The sequence below is a fragment of the Panthera leo genome, chromosome B3 (assembly GCF_018350215.1).
Source record: "Panthera leo isolate Ple1 chromosome B3, P.leo_Ple1_pat1.1, whole genome shotgun sequence".
Lineage (NCBI taxonomy): Eukaryota > Metazoa > Chordata > Mammalia > Carnivora > Felidae > Panthera > Panthera leo.
Window position 1 is genome coordinate 64,706,224 of NC_056684.1, and position 15,097 is coordinate 64,721,320.

Consider the following 15,097-nt stretch of genomic DNA (forward strand, 5'->3'; position numbering starts at 1 on the left):
ATCCTCTTTTGACAGGCTGGGCACTTGGGCTCTTTTTGCTGGGGCTTCACCCTCCTACTCTGAGGGGTCTTGTCAGGTGCATAAGCCTGAGAAACTGCCTGGGCCCTTGTTCTTTCTGCCCCTTCCCGGGAAGAGAGACCTATTTCTTTTGCTCATCTCACTTGTCCTCACTTTACTTTGGCAAAATCTTCTTGGATATTTTTATAAATGAGCCTGGTTTTGAGGCTCATAGCCAGGCAAGGCTCTAGAACCTCATTTTAGATCAGTTTTCAAATACAGAATCAAGTACACTATTTTCCTTATGTCCTTACTTATTTTTAGTGACTATTTCTGTACAGTCTTTAGGCTCATGAAATCTCTTTCAGTTTCCTTTCAGAATCCTTCTCAGAATAGCTTTCTCAAAAGCAGAAACTTGAACTAAACTGAAATGTGAAGCAAAAGAGAGAAAGAGAGTGTACCAATACTTAATATTGTCATTATTTAATATCCAGTAAACTGCGGTAGTTTAAATCGGCAAAAGGTTGTGTATTTTCTTTTAAAACAAAATCTATTTATTTTTGCCTGTTAAACCCTTTTTTATAGTTTTCATAGAATAGATACACTGTGGTACTTTTCTTTTTCACTTAATAATTTGTATGAACATTTCCCAGGTTGCTATATGCTCTCTGTAATTATAATTTCAAACACTACATGAAATTGTGCTGAGTTGATAACATTCATAATCTGCTTCATCCTAACCTTCTTACCACACTGTTTACCCTTTTGCATACCTATCTCCTCTTGAGGGCCTGGAGAGTACCTATATGAATTTTCTAGAGCTGCCATGACAAAGTACCATAGGCAGGGACGCTTTAACAACAGAAGTGTATTTTCTCACAGGTCTGGAGGCTGTGAGTCCTGATAAAGGTGTCGGAAGGCTGTTTATCCTAAGGCCTCTTTCCTGGGCTTGTAGATGGCTGTGTCTGTTCTGTGTCCTCACACGGGCATCTCTGTGTGTGTGTGTCTGTGTTGTAATGTCATCTTATGAGGATGTCAGTCATGTAAGATTAGGACCCACCTTAATGACCTCATTTAAAATTAGTTACTGTTTTGAAGGCCCTATCTCCAAATAAAGTCACATTCTGAGGTACGAGGTATTTAGACTTCAATGTATGATTTTGGGGGGACGCAAGTCACTCTACATCAGGTATTCAGCAAGTGCTTAACTGTGACCAAATTGATGAACATTCAGGTTGTTCTCTCTTTGCCTAAATAACAGCACTTCAGAGAATATATTTGTAGAGTCATTATATTTTTTCAGGTATAACCAGAGTATTAAAGTATATACACTTACATTTTTACCGGTTTTGAATGCCTATTCATTAATATATCTGTCAACTGCTTTTTACAGATGAGGAAAGTAAAGACAAGAGAGATTAAATGTCTTGTTGGGATTAAAACAGATTTTTAAAAAATCTGCCAAACCTGATACCGCATCTCTCAACATTTTCTGGTTCATTCTTCTGTAAGCCTAGGAAAGTGTAATAGGACAAGGGCATTTCCTCAGTTATAACACAGTGCTGGTATTGAGGAGCAGTTATTCTGAGTACTTCACATATTAGTGATATAATTTTCATTTTCAGTGAGGTCATTTCTTCTAAAGTAACCATGCTTGATCTCTGCTTTCATAACCCTTTGCTTTATTTTAAATTTGCTTCTCTAGCTTTAATTTAAAAAGTTTGCAGTTAGGAAGTGATTGTTAAATGGAAGATTACTAAAAAGGATAACTAGAACCTCTGCAAGCAGACTTTTGTAAAAATTTTACATTGAAATTTAATATAATTCTATACTCCCTTCTCAGTTCTTCTTTGTTCTTTCTGCCGTGTACTGGGAATACCTTTAAATTTGCTTGTTGGTCCCTTCTGATAATTACAGAGAGGTCTTTCATACATTGAGATTTTAGGATGTCTTTTACTTAGCAGAAGTAATACTATGCTGGAATGTTTATACAATAAATGGCTTGTGTGTAGCTTATCTTTGGCTCTATAATTCATTATTCTTCCTTTACTTAGCAGACATTTTTCTGAGCATCTAAGTGGGTAACAGGATGACCCAAAGATGACTAGAGTACTCTCAGTTTCATAAGGCTCTGCAGTGTGATAAATGTTATAATGCAGGCAGATAAAAATTGCTTTGGAATTCACAGGGGGAGCATCTAACTTTATGATTTAGGGAAGCTTTAAAGGAGAGGTGCCTTTTGGATTGAGTTGAGTCCTAAAGGAAGAGAGAAACATTATAGATAATAGAAAGGTTACTCTAAGAGGAGGGAACAACAGGTTCAAAGGCACAGTATGCTCAGTATTGAAGGGTAAAAATTCACTGTAGTTTCTGTCTAAAGTAGCACATCCCAATGTGTGTGACATGAACAGTGGGTTGTGTGACTGACAGATTTAGGTGAGACACAGAGGTAACATTTTTGAATTTAAAAATTAATTTTAAATAGTGATAATATTTAGTAAAGCTATAAGTAGTACATTAAAACTTGATTTACAGAGGCACCTGGGTGGCTCAGTTAGTTAAGTGTTCAACTCTTGATTTTAGCCCAGGTCATAGTCTTACAGTTCATGGGATTGAGCCCTACATCAGGCTCTGTGCTGACAGCGCGGAGCCTGCTTGGGATTCTGTCCCTCCTGCTCTCCCTGCCCCTCCCCTGCTCGTGCTTTCTCTCTCTTTCTCAAAATATAAATAAATAAACTTAAAAAAAAACCCTTGATTTGGAGACATTGCTTTGAATGAGAATAAATTTATTTGAGTAAAAATAGTACTTGGTTTAAAGAAAAATAGTAAGTAGACAGTTACTCTGAGGGAAGATGAATGTCACAAACATTGTGAAGGTAGAATGTGAGTAACTAAAGTTTGGGGATTAGTGCTCTAAAAGCACATGTGGCAAAGGACAGCTAGGTCGGCAGAGGAGCACCATGTACTTGTGCTCAGGATGTCGGGTTTCATCTTGAAGCACCCCAAGAGGCATTAGAGACTTTTAGGTAGAAGGGTGACATGGTCATCATATTTGAGAAAGATAATTCTGGGGCAGTGAAGGATGGATGGGAGGAAGAAGCCGCCAGTGCTTGTCCATACTGTGCATTATGATCAGCCATCTCAGGGGAGATACTTTATGTTTCTGTTTGGAACGGAGGCTCAAGTTTTTATCATGCATTTTTTACCCCACTGGAAATTGCATATTAGAGTTTTTAATATTATGTTATTTTATGTTTGGTTTATAAGGGCAATATTAAATCTTCTTGGTGAATGATGTCTACCACACTTGCAATGAGAGAGTTTTTGTCCCTAACTCCTCCACTGTAACTTATGTAACCCTTGCTTTGAATAACTGCAATCTGTAGATGGTTTGGTTTCTCCTTGTTCTTTGTTAAGTTTATTTATTTATTTTGAGAGAGAGTGAGAGAGAGACCAAGAGCGAGCATGTGCGAGCAGGCAGGGAAGAGGCAGAGAGAGAGAGAGAGCCAGAATCCCAAGCAGGTTTTGCGCTGTCAGTGCAGAGCTGGACAAGGGGCTCGATCCCATGACCTTGAGATCATGACCTGAGCTGAAATCAGGAGTCTGACGCTTAACCACCCAAGCCACCCAGGTGTCCCTCTCATTGTTCTTTTAAAATGTTTTCATTGGGGCTAATTCTTCCCCTAAATAGACATGTGCAAATCCCATGACAATTTCTGGTTGCTTTCAGTCACAAAACAATGTTCCCCTTCAATAATCAAAGGATCCACTACCATGTCATAATCAAAATTCTGTACTTGGTATGGAGTGGAGGTTTCTGCCTGCGGTGGGTGGAAAGATTGCAGTGGGGAAGGGGCTTATTGATTTTCATCTCTCTCCACAGGGAGCACGTCTACTTCACCTTTCTACTGGGCCAGCTACTCATTCAGACACCTACCAGGTAAAAGAGGAAAGGGGACTTGAAAGTCCTTCCTTCACTGATTCTGTTGTGTGCCAGCACTCTGTCCCTCAAGGCCTGCTTGAAACTTAGACATGATGCTTTCTCTGGTAGATGCTTTAAAGAAGTTGTTGGAGGTTGCCTAAACATTGTCACAACATAACTGGAATCTGTAGCTTTGACCTGGACCATGGCATGTCTAAACCAGTCGTTCCTTTGCTTCTCCCTCGGTCACTAAGACTTTTATCATCCTGCCAGCTTCACTTTGCTGATCACTTGCCCTTCTAGGTGGCCAGGACTGGCAACATAATTTGTAGAACTCTGTGAGCTGAGTTCAGTCTATGTAGAACTCGGAGAATGCAGGACTCTTCTCTCAGAAATTATTAAGAATTTCAAGCCAGTGACAGCAGAACATTAAACCAAGTATAGATTCCTTTTGAATGCAGCTCCTTGTGTGACTGGACAAGTTCCATGTCCATGAAGCTGGCCTTGTAGGTGGCTCTCAGGAATGAGACCTAAGACAATCCTGTGCAGGCAGACACAGTCACATATTCTTTGTCTAAACAGGCTCTGGAACATAGGCCAGCTCCCACTTGTTTACTCTGTTGTCAAAGCAGTTAGCTAACCTGTATCATACCCTTAGATTTTCTAGATGACAGTCAGACAGTGGTCTCCACTATTCCCTAAGGTTTCAAGGACGCTTAGTAAGATCTCCTAATGGGCTCACAAAAACCCTTCTCTTGTATTATTTTCCTATTGTCGCTAAAATAAATCACAAATTTTGTGGCTTAACACAACACAGATTTATTATTGTACAGTTCTGGAAGTCAGAAAGCTGTCATGGTTCCCAGTGGGTAGCATCAAGGTGTTGGCAAGGTTACCTTACTCTGGAGGCTCTAGGAAAGAATCTTTTTCCTTGCCTTTTCCAGCTTCTAAAGGCCAACTGCATTCCTGGGTTCATGGCCCCTTCCTTCTACCTAAAAGCCAGAAGTGTATAATCTTCAAATCTCTCTGATTCTCTGAGCTTTGCTTCTGTGATCATATTGTCTTCTTTCACTCTGACTTTCCTGTGTCCCTCTTATAAGGACCCTGATAATTACCTGTAGTTCATCTAAATAACTCAGGTTAATCTCCCCATTTCAAGACCCTTGTCATGTGAAGTAACATATCCACAGGGAATGGAGACAAGGACATGTTGGGGGCAGTCATCTTTCAACTTACCTTGCTTATCTTTTTTTAAAATGATTTTTATTTATTTTTGAGAGAGAGAGAATATGAGCAGGGAAGGGATGGGGGGGTAGACCGAGGATCCAAAGCAAGGTCTGTGCTGACAGCAGCCAGCCCTTTGTGGGGCTTGAACCCACGAACTGTGAGACCTAACCTAAAGTCAGATGCTCAACTGACTGAGCCACCCAGGCACCCCTACCTCATTTATCTTGAGGCAAAGAGAAGCAGTCCTCCCATCCTTCCCTTTGAATTCACATCTCACTAGGTTAGGGAGGGGTGTATACCCCATTGTGGGTATAGACACAGCACAGCCCTCTGAAGAAATCTTGCTGCCAATCTTGGCTCTACAGTAATTCTAAAAGTATGTGAGGAGTTTAAGAGTCATCTAAGAAGTTCTCCAAATAAACTGTTGATACTCAAGTCCTTATCTTAGGATCTATTTCAAATTCACTTTTGTCTTCTGCGTTCCTGATTTTACTGTTAAAATATTCCAGTACCAATTAGTATATCAACTTTGGTCCTTATAGAAAATGTTATAATAGATTAGTAGGAAAACAATAATACATCATTCCATTTTTTGAGTTAAAAGATTCATTTCCCTGTGATGAGAAGTTAATTTTGGAAATTCTGGGAAGTGGTTGTTTTCCTCTATTCTCTGCTTTGAGTCCTGATACCTTACAGTTTTCACAGTTACATGATTTAGAGTAAAATCTTCAAGTGTTATTTCAAAGAAAAGTTTTTTTTTCCTTTTCAAAATGGGATATTAGAATGGATAGCTGTATGTGACCTGTTTGACTTTCTCCTCTAAATATTTAGCTCTAGGGGTGCCTGGGTGGCGCAGTCGGTTAAGCGTCCGACTTCAGGTCACGATCTCGTGGTCCGTGAGTTCGAGCCCCGCGTCAGGCTCTGGGCTGATGGCTCGGAGCCTGGAGCCTGTTTCCGATTCTGTGTCTCCCTCTCTCTCTGCCCCTCCCCCGTTCATGCTCTGTCTCTCTCTGTCCCAAAAAAAAAAAAAAAAAAAAAAAAAAAAGTTGAAAAAAAAAAAAATATTTAGCTCTGTGCCAGGCTCCATGACCACTCCCCTCGCTGATCATAGGGATCGAACTTATGTAGAATACAGCTAGCCTCCCTTTCTGTTTTCTTGACTCTCTGCTCCCAGCCTATCACCTAAGCTTGTATATCATTCCTGTGACCAGTATCCTATTTTCTTTCTCCGTTTCAGGGTCTAGAATTGTGTCACAAACCTACCTGGGAACACAGTTCTGACTTCTCCTGCAACTAGGCTCTATTTTTGTCAGAACCTGATGCACAGATCTCTGACCCTAAATTCTTCCCCAAAGGTGGGCCCATCCAGTGCTTCTACCTCTCTCCAGAGACCTGCTTGCCCAAGTCCTCATGGGTATATGGTCTGCCTGCTTACCAGAGAGTGCACCTATTGCCATTTGTTGGATTTCCTTGGTTCTAATCACTTGCCTTGTCCCCCTCCTATGTCTATACCAGCTCTCTAGATCTCAAATGCTTTCTGGACTACCATCCTCCCCTTTTCTGCCGAATCAGAACCTTGATAGCTGCCCTTTCCAGAAATTGTATTTTATCCCTGTTTTAACAGCTCATCCTCATGTGGAATATTCTGCTGGGGATGGAATGCTTCTTATAATAATATTAATGTATAAACTGGGGTATTTTTTATGAAAGTGAAAAATGAGATTTTAGAATTGGGATATATTTTGAAAATTCTATGCATGGGGTATTGTCTGGTGACACTTAAACACATAAAGCATTTTAGGGAGCTATTTCACAAATAACAGTGTTCTCAGAGGCTGAGTTATGCTACAGTTCTGGAGAGAGGGTGCTCATCTTTAAATTTTATTTTTTTCTTCTAATACTCATTGATTTTTGTTTAGGCCTTGTAATATTTAATAGACCTTTTTCCTGTGAAAATGTAAATAAACAAAGATAAAGGTGAATGTTTTCTTAAGCCGATTTTAGTTTTGAACACAACATCTCTGAGAGGTCAAATTCAAGATAATTTCAGAATTCTAAACAGGTTTTATAACCTCTATTGGCAAGAGATCTGTATTTGCAGAATCCATAAAGCTTTTAAGGTATAGTTGATATTGAAACAATAATGACCCTGGAACAGGATATTTCCTGGAGATTGATGACTGGCTGGGAGGGGTTGATGGCCTGAGGTGTAGTTGAGGGCCATTAACCTCAGACAGTCATTAAAGCCCAGGAAATGTCCTATGTCTAGGTCGTTATTGTTATTATAAATTGAAAATGGAAAAAAGAAACAGGCATACAGATGATCTGAAGGGCGCCTCCATTTCCAATGGTTTGAACAGGGAGTGTTCTGGGAGAATTTATTCCCCTGTCCATTAGACAACCAATCTCTCTGAATCCTCTGTCACATCGTCCTTCAAGTGATGGGTCTTTGTGCTGGAAATCCCTGAATTCCCCAGATACCTGGGTAGAGAGAACAGTTTCCTTGTTGCAGCTACCTTTGCTCAGAGTGACTGTATTAAACAAATAGTAATGGTGAATAGCTTTGCCACTGCTCTTAATTGCACCCTACATTGCCATCTATGTCTTTCCCATGGGATCAGCTGTTTTCTTCTCTATTTAGCTGCAGTAAATTTCCCACAGCTAAATTTTAAGGCCTTGAATATTTTGTCTCTGCTTATTTCTCAGGTCCTTGGGGGTGAAAGTGCATGTTATTGGCTTTGCAGTTGTGCTGTCTGGAGTCAAGCTACATATGGCATCCCTGTTCAATTCCTTGTTCACTTTCCAAAAAGTTCTATAATTCAGTGATATTTTGAATTCCCAATTAATAAGTGATGTTTAGTTTGGAATGTATTAAATTTCAGCTTTTTTACCAATCCTATGGTAGCAGATTCACCTTCCTCTATTTTTTTTTCCAAGCAAAATATTCAAAATGGAGAAGTTGTCACTTTAGGATTTCTACTTAGGTTTCATAACAAAGCTGGATGTGAAATATTCAGCTTTAATATTCTGCAACAACTTGCCAGTTTTATTTTATTCATTGGCTATAGGCAATTTCATATAAAGTTTACCAAAAAATGTATCAGAGCAGTATGACCTGAAGATCATCAAGCTACCGTTTCATTTACTCACAAGGTTTGAGCCATGTTTTGGATCAAATTCATCATTGTTGACTGAAAAAAAAAAGAACGAAAGAAAAACTCAAAATATTTCCCTTGATAACATTGGTCAGAAACATCAGTTTTATAGAAGAAGAGCATTTCAGTGTATAGTGCTAGGCTGCCAATATTGTTAGGAATTTTATAAATACATGGCCCATCCTCAAAAGCCTCCTCCTCTTTCTGTAATGCCTATAATGGTACCTGAAATTCCTGTTACTTATGACTTTGGTCTAAGGTATTGAAATTTCCAGTTCAATAAATACAAATGGTAGGGGTATCTGGGTGGCTCAGTCAGTTAAACATCAGACTTTGGCTCAGGTCCATGATATCGCAGCTCCTGAGTTTGAGTCCCGCGTTGGGCTGTGTGCTGACAGTTCAGCTCTCCCTGGAGCCTGCTTCAGCTTCTGTGTCTCCCTCTCTCTCTGCCCCTCCCCCGCATACACTCTGTCTCTCTCAAAGGTAAATAAACATTGAAAAAATACAAATGGTAAGTTTTCAACCATTGATATTTACCTTAATTTTAAGTTATTCAATCTTCCAGACCACAGTTGTCCTGGGGATTCAATATAATAAAAATGGTAAGATTCATAAATAATAAAGGGAAGTATCATGAAAATATTCTTTTTTCAAATCCCTGTCAATGTAATCTATGAAATTCCTTTTCTTGACAGGGTGTTCAGAGTAATTCACATTCTCTTTGATGTCTCTAAAAGTCCTCCTCTTCCACTATCATTTTCAGTATATGTGCTGCCGAAGCAAGCACATCCACCATTCGTTTTCATGTTTATACTTTTTTATTAAGCATTTCGTGTGTGTGTGTGTGTGTGTGCGTGTGTGTGTGTGTGCACTGCTCTGTTGCTATCTAGAATCTCTTTTTTAGGCTGACATTTTTGGTGAGGTGGGCTGACTTTCATACAGGCTGTAGGATTTGTTGTTGCCTTATGGTGGCACAGCTCATGAAATGAATATCACCTGATAGGTTGGTAGTGTTACTCTGGTGAAATGTAGAACTCTATTTGCACCAGCTATGGCTTTTTTTTTTAATGATAATCTGATTTTGAGTTTTTATTTTTGTAGTGTGCCTGTTGATTTCCTAATTTATTTTAATTCAATAATTCTTCTCCTCAAACCTGTGAGTTCCTATATTGCCCCTTCTAGTGGAATTTGGTGCATGTTATGGGAATGGTTTGGGAGATATTACAAATGATGTTGTCCATGGTGACTTATAAAATCACCCCCTGACCCTCTACTGAACTAGGCATCTTGAATCTCCCTTTGGGCCAAATTCCCTCTATATTTCACACTGTTGAAAAGTTCCTGGGCCCTCTCTCTGAGTGGTTCTGTAACCACATCTCTAGTCCATCAATCACTGCTTGTTGGTGAAGGCCCTGCAATCATCCTGGATAGTCTATACAGAAGCACACTGCCATATCTGAATTTTTGAATTGCAAGGATAGACTAGATACCATTTGAGGACTCTGACTTCAGATTACTTTTTCAAGTAATTTTTATTGTGCTTCTGTAAGGCATACCAAAAGGCGTAAATATCCTGAGTGTACAACCACAATAAAATCCAGACAAGAGAGGGAAAATGAGACAACATCAAATAATGAAAATGTGGCTGTCCTTATTCTAAAAGAAGATAAAAGCATGAGAAAATGTAACTATATTTGTTGTATACTTTTTTTTATTTGGGTATAAGCTTCTAATGACTACTCTTCTTCTCTGTATTATGATATAATTATATATTATAGTACTTCATTGTAGGTAGTCAACAACGGTACCTTAATAATATGCTGGCTAGGTTGCAGAAGGTTTCAGCTACTTTTAATTATTATAATAGTCTTACATTGTTTCAAAATTTTAATTTTATTTTTAAAAAATATTTATTTATTTTGAGAAAAAGAGAGCATGTGTGAGCAGGAGAGGGGTAGAGAGAGAGGGAGAGAGAATCCTAAGCAGGCTCTGTGTCATTAGCACAGAGCCTGACCCGGAGCTCAATTCCACAAACCACAAGATCATGTCCTGAGCTGAATGCAAGAGTTGGACGCTTAACCCACTGAACCACCCAGGAACCCCTCAAAAATTTAATTTTGAATTGGATTCAAAGCTGTGTTTCCCTCTTCATTCTACACAGAATGACTTCTCCCTACTCTATCTTCTGGCCAGGTGGAAGGCAAGGTGGAAGGAAAAGGACAAGGGTAAACACTTCCCTGTTAAACTGCCTGTGGTGAAGTTGAGTTCTCTGACTGGTTAGTTGTCTTCATGTGTTTGGCTCAAGGTAATCATTTATTGCCTTTTGTGGGCAGGCATGTAGGTACTGGTCCTCTCATATGTAGGTTCTTTGAAGAGTTTCCAAAGTCCTTCCCTACCTAGTGCATAGTTTTGGATGTGAAAAATCTGGCTTTAATTTTCCACTCCCTTAGTGCTTCTTAAAGTTGTCCACCCAAAATCAAGGTCTCCCTTTCCTGGTGGTCAGCTTTCTTGATGAAGTCTAGAAAGACAGCTAGTATTTAGCAACTTTTTTCCTGTCTATTGACCCTTTGGAAAGTCATCCATCTATGACCTGTCAAATAATGGGGCAGGTAGCTTCATGGCTGCCTCTTCTCCCAGCATACTTTCCAGCTCTCTTTCCATGATTCAGGTAGCCCAGGTGTGCTGGCCAAACAGATTGCTGTCTGGAAAATAAACTGCCCAACTTCCCTTCATGTAGACACCTCCTGTTTGTTTGTTTGTTTGTTTATTATTTAAATCCAAGTTAGTTACCGTATAGTTTAGTAATGGTTTCAGTAGTAGAACCCAGTGATTGATCATTTACATATAACATCCAGTGCTCATCACAAGTGCCTTCCTTAATATCTATCACCCATTTAGCCCATCCCCCCACCCAACACCCCTCCAGCAACCCTCAGTTTGTTCTCTGTATTTAAGAGTCTATTATGGTTTGTCTCCCTCTCTGTTTTTTGTATATTTTTGCTTCTCTTTCCCTATGTTCATCTGTTTTGTTTCTTAAATTACATGTATGAGTGAAGTCATATGATATTTGTCTTTCTCTGGCTGACTTATTTCACTTAGCATAATACACTCTAGTTCCATCCACGTTGTTGCAAATGGTGAGATTTCATTCTTTTTGATCACCGAGTAATATTCTATTGTATATGTGTACCACTTCTTGTTTATCCATCAGTCGATGGACATTTGGGCTTTTCCATACTTTGGCTATGGTTGATAGCGCTGCTATGAACATTGAGGAGCATGTACCCCTTTGAATTAACATTTTGTATCCTTTGGATAAATACCTACTAGTGTAATTGCTGGGTTGTAGAGTAGTTCTATTTTTAGTTTTTTGAGGAACCTTCATACTGTTTTCCAGAGTGGCTACACCAGTTTGCATTCCCACCAGGAAAGTAAAAGGGTTCCTCTTTCTCTGCATCCTCTCCAACATCTATTGTTGTCTGAGTTGTTAATTGTGACAGGTGTGAGGTGGTGTCTCACATTGTGGTTTTGATTTGTATTTCCCTGATGATCAGTGATTTTGAGCACCTTTTCATGTGTCTGTTAGCCATCTGAATGTCTTGTTTGGAAAAGTAGACACTTCCTATTATTAACATGGATCACTTTTGAACCCACTTCCCTTGAATTTAGGTAACAAGATAATTTACTCTCCTTCTCCCTCATGGAATAGTGTCTCCTTAGGAGGCTACTTTTCTCACTACTTTCTAAGTTCTCTTTTTACATTACACTGGGAGAGGTGGTAATACTTGGTAGTAAGGCTTGTTCTAAACTGAGGTCTGTTAGTAAATCCTGTAGGGATATTCTGTGTATTAGAATATGGGAGTCTTAGCATATTTTAGTCTTGACCTCGATATCAGATGTAGTTCTGGGAAACCTGGAAAATTTTCACTTGATATCCTGCTTCAATCCAAAGGAAAAGGGGGAGAATATTAGATAAAATCATTATTGCTCTTCCTATCTTAAAAGAATAAAATCACACTCTGATAACCAAAGGTGAACGGGCAGAAACCAGTATGAACCATTTGGGGAAATTTGCTAGACCAGAGAGGCTTGCCAGATCTCCTACATGGAGTCCAGAAGGATGAGACTCCTTTCAAAGGCACCTGATGCAATAGTAACAGTTAAGAGAGAAAACAAAAGTCACATTCTGTTCCTGTTGGCTCTGAATACCTGATCTCCCTCCTGGAAAGAGGAGAACTTAGTATATGAAAATAGAATCAAATTTCAAGGGAGTTGGGGGAACAGAGAACACTGATGTGCTTTGAGTTCAGGTCTTCAGGCCCTGATCCATTATACTCCAGGATGTCACAACCAACGAATATGATTTCTGATTACCTTTTGGTCATCACTAAGAGCACCTGGCTTTTTTCTGCTCTTGTTGTTTTGTTGTTGTTTCACTTTTTTTCTTGACAGTTCAAGAGTTTACAGTGAAAAGGCCAAAAAAAATCTAATGGAGAAAAAAAAAGAAAGGTAAAGGATTTTGAAAACTATAGCCTACTAATTTTGATGTCATTGTAAGCATCATTTTTGACTAGACTAGTTAAGTACATATGAGCAGTTATCAAGGGAGAGTGATCATTGAAAGCAACATGGATTCCATAACAATAACTGGACCAATCAGATCTCGTTTCCCTTTTATTAGACTAGTGATTCTAAGTAAAGCCAAAATATTTTGTATTCTAAATTCCACGGAGCATCTCACGTTCTCTCATTGCATTCTCAAAGATATGGTTGGGAAATAGGAGTGAATTATTGTTTGCATAGGTGGATTCGCAGCTCTTTGAAAAAAACTCATTCATTAAACAAATAATTTTGAATTCTTGTTGTATTCTAGGCAGTGTGCCCAGTCCTCAGGAGAAGAGACTAGAGAATTAACATTCATTAAGTGTCGGCTGTGTGCACTTATGCTTGGTGCCTTGTACATGGGATCTCTTTCACTTGTCTGAGAGGTGGATATCATCATCTCTATTTTTACAAGTGAGGAAACCGAGGTTCAGAGTTGTTGTCCAAGATCATAACATTAGTATGATGTGTGGCCAAGATTCAAATTTTGGTCTACTTCATGGTAAAGCCATGATCTTCCCATGATGTGATTTTCATTGCTCCAGAGAGTAAAGCTAATTACCAAGAGAGGAGTCAGCATAGTAAATTCAGCATCACATGCTGAGTCACTATAATGAGGAACTCTCCATCACCTGGAGCTCTGAGGCCCCTCAAGTATGAGTGAGCTCTGTGCCTGCCCCACCCACTCTCACTGCAGGTTTTCAAGGAAAGAAGGAAGGACTCTTTGTTAGAGATCACAGGATGTGATACCTCTGTTAGGGGAAATGTTGAGTTACATCACCTCTGAAATCCTTTCCAATTAGAGTAGCCCTTGAGTCTGTGACATTCTATGCCTACAAGAGTCACTCTACTTCTGAGAAAATGTGTTTGTTTACTGCCTTTTGACCTAATGATATAGTGAAAATATTATACTATGCTTTCATTAATTTTTTTAAATGTTTAATTTGAGAGAGAGAGAAACAGAATGTGCACAAACGGGGGAGAGACCAAGAGAGAGGGGGAACGGAGGATGCAAAGCAGGCTTTGTGCTGACAGCATAGGGCCCCATGTAGGGCTTGAACTATGAGATCAGGACCCGAGCTGAAGTTGGATGCTTAATTGACTGAGCCACCCAGACACCCCTATTTTAACTATGCTTTTAAAACTCTTTATAAATGTCATTTTTAAAGACATCATTTTTGAAGTTTTTTATATATAATATTTTATCTTTACTTCAGATTATTCCTTAGGAAAGATGCTTAAATGTGGAATTACTGTAACAAAGTGTTGGAGTCTTTAAACGTGTGTGTGTGTGTGTGTGTATAAAATCCAATAGTTCTTTAATAAGTTGTTGAAGGAGGTCATCGGAGAATGTGACTGCCAGTTGATCTGAGAGCTGGACCCAGGCAACTGGAGGCTTCTCATTCCCTCCCCTGTCCTTGCAATGTCTGTTCTACCCATCATTCCCACAGTGGGAGCCATTTTCACAGCTTTGAGAGAACAGTGTATTCTTTAGACCATCTGCATATGGTATACATGACTGAACTCAGTTAAAGGCCTCTGTATAAACTTTAAGGTTCTGGTGGTTGGGCACAGACATCTACTCATGTTGGAGATGCCCAAGACAAGCCTTGTATGTAAGTTCTGTTCCTTTTAAACCTGTCACCTGCCAATCTGGAATGGTTTACTTCTTTCTTCAGTCTCTCCTTGCTCTCTCTGTACGAGGGCCAGTTTCACATTTTATCCGGGAAACTCCTGAGGTTTTCAACCAACAAAAGTATCTGTGCAGAATTATATTCCCACAAGCAGGGCTTGAGAGTACTTTTCTCTTCTCTTTTCTTCTCTTCTCTTCTCTTCTCTTCTCTTCTCTTCTGTGTTGAATGATTATCACAATTTTGGGTAAATATTTAGGTGAAAAATAGTTATCTAAAATATGCTTCAGTTTTCTTTGATTATTCATGTGGCATATTTAAAAATTTTCATATTTATTAGCCATTTTATCCTTTTAATGTTCATTTTTCTATGAGGTAAAATACCAATTTATATAAGTAATTTATATATTCAGAAAATTACCACTCTTATGCAGTGTATAAGTACACTTTCCCCCCCTCTATTTTGAGTTTTAATTCTCTTTTTTGGGGGGGATGAGGAGGGACTGATTCTTTATTTCAAAAAGACCGTTGTCAATTTTCAGAATCAAAACAGTTGTATTAGT

General features: G+C 39.1%; 1 long non-coding RNA gene across 1 annotated transcript; it reads right to left on the bottom strand.

Moving 5' to 3' along the window:
- Window positions 1-8,123: 8,123 nt before the first annotated feature.
- LOC122222213 lies at window positions 8,124-12,876 on the bottom strand. Its single transcript, XR_006203655.1, has 3 exons — window positions 12,676-12,876; window positions 8,839-8,878; window positions 8,124-8,337 (listed from the first exon to the last, which is right to left on the bottom strand). It is a non-coding gene; the product is annotated as an uncharacterized LOC122222213 (long non-coding RNA).
- Window positions 12,877-15,097: the final 2,221 nt, after the last annotated feature.